This window comes from Berghia stephanieae, chromosome 7, assembly GCF_034508935.2.
Source record: "Berghia stephanieae isolate SIO BIC M18660-M18661 chromosome 7, UCSD_Bste_1.3, whole genome shotgun sequence".
In the NCBI taxonomy this organism is placed as follows: Eukaryota; Metazoa; Mollusca; class Gastropoda; order Nudibranchia; family Aeolidiidae; genus Berghia; species Berghia stephanieae.
In genome coordinates this window covers 23,553,172-23,555,671 of record NC_088366.1, presented here as the reverse complement: position 1 = coordinate 23,555,671, position 2,500 = coordinate 23,553,172, and positions in this window count along the sequence as shown.

Sequence of the window (2,500 nt, the reverse complement as noted above, 5' to 3'; positions counted from 1 at the left end):
ACCGAATTCCTTATGGGCTCATTGTTGTTATGGAAATTTCAACAACAACAAAAAAAGAAAATAACGCAACAAATGTTGTCCATTACATCAATGTTAAACTAGGCCCATAAGTGGATTCGGATGTCAGACCTGCATATATGTAACTGTTGGATAAAATTCTTGAACTCATTTGTTTGAGATTTTGAATTCGTTCCAAATGCACGGTCCTAAGGTCAAGCGGCGTTATTGGGAACTTTGTCAAAATTCCGGTCGTAGGAGTTCAAGAATGCTATAATAACACTCCGACCCGACACAATCGTCTTTCCATAATTTCACTAAATGTTGTCTTTCCACTCAAAACGGTATTTTTTAGCGTGATTTCGAGTTGGTCGGTTCAAAACCTAATTCGTCTGATTGAAATCACCCCCCCCCCCCCTTTCAACACACACACACACACACACACACACACACACACACAACACACACCGGGAGAAAGAGAGATAGATAAAGAGAAAGAGCACACACACACACACACACACACACACACACACAGCTCACACAAATACACAAACATACACACACAAACACGCACAAATACACACACACATATATGTGTATATATATATATATATATATATATATATATATATATATATATATATATATTATAGACACACAAGCTTCCCATTATGAAGGTCGCAAGTTGGAAAAAAAAAAACCTGTCAGGATGATGAACTTCCGCACTGCTAGAACTAATGGGTCAAGGATGCTGAATGATATGTATACCGTATCGCCTTTTTATAAAAAAAAAAAAAAAAAAAAAAACAACCTTTGGATTTTTCATTCGCCGTCGGTAAAAGGTCAACAATCCAGAATAAATGTCAGTGGGTCTGGTCTGAAGACGAAATTGTATTTGTGTTCGTCAGTGAAATGGTTCCCTAGTAGGGGGAATTAGGCTAAAACCGTGCAAAATTCGGATTGAAAGCATGAATATTTGCATACAGGTTGCTAAGACCCATAGAAAAAAAACATCTGATATAGAACCACTCTGGCAATCAATCATATCGGTTTAAGGCCTTAGATTTTACCTATTACAGCTATATTAAACAAGGGAAATAACTGCGTAAAAATATATTTTCTTCATAATATGAATATTATTCATTGTATAACGGAAAATTAGGCTAAAACCGTGCACATTAGGACTGAAATCCTAAAAATTGGCATTTAGGCAGCTAAGACCCTTATAAATAACAACTGCTGTAAATAGAATTAAGTTGACGTCACTCGGGTCTTTGTTATTGTTTTTTTTTTTTTGTCATCCGCGTTTATGAGTAATTTTCACTTACCTATATTATCCAGACTATACAAATTCATGGTTACACAGAGTTGTGTGTGTGTGTGTCGGTCCATATACTTCCGGATGGTAATGTTGTGAGCGCCTTAGCCAAGCGCATACTATCTGTACATCTGGCAAAGAATCACAAATAGATGTCTTCTTCATCTCCCATCTTCTTGTCGGCTGGTCGGCATATATTTAAGACAATCATACATGTGATTCTCTCTCTCTCTCTCTCTCTCTCTCTCTCTCTCTCTCTCTCTTTCTTTCTCTCTTTCTCTCTCTCTCTTTCTCTCTCTCTTTCTCTCTCTTTCTCTCTCTTTCTCTCTCTCTTTCTCTCTCTTTCTCTCTCTTTCTCTCTCTCTATCTCTCTCTTTTTCTCTCTTTCTCTCTCTTTCTCTCTCTTTCTCTCTCTCTTTCAATCTCTCTCTTTCTATCTCTTTCTCTCTCTCTTTCTCTCTCTTTCTCTCTCTTTCCCTCTCTTTCTCTCTCTCTTTCTATCTCTTTCTCTCTCTCTCTTTCTATCTCTTTCTCTCTCTCTCTCTCTTTCTTTCTCTCTTTCTCTATCTCTCTATCTATTTATCTCCCCCCCTCTCTCTCTCTTTATCTATCTATTTATCCCCCCCTCTCTCTCTCTCTCTCTCTCTCCCCCCCCCCTCCCTCCCTCCCTCTCTCTCTCTCTCTATCTATCTATATAACTATTTATCTCCCCCCCTCTCTCCCTCTCCCTCTCTCTTTCTCTCCTCCTCCCTCTCTCTCTCTCTCTCTCTCTCTCTCTCTCTCTCTCTTTTTTTTTAAAGAGTGGTTTTGTTGGACATAAGATCTTCCTTTTTTCGAGAGGATGAGGATAATGTGACGGTGGTATATGTGGCCAAACGTCTCAAAACGGTAAATTTCTGGGTAATTTGGATGCTAAAAATTGAATTTGAATTGGAGTTAAAACAAATGCCTTCATTGAGGAGGAGGAAAAGGGAGAGAGAGAGAGAGAGAGAGAGAGAGAGAGAGAGAGAGAGAGAGAGAGAGTTGGGGGAGTAAAGAGAGAAAAGGAACGAAAGGTAGAGAAGAGGGATAGAGAGAGCAAGGGAGAGAGGGGGGGGGGAGAAAGAAGGAGAGAGAGATAGAGTGAGCAAGAGAGAGAGAGAAGGAGAGAGAGAGAGAGAGAATTGACATTTGGAGAATTAGAGA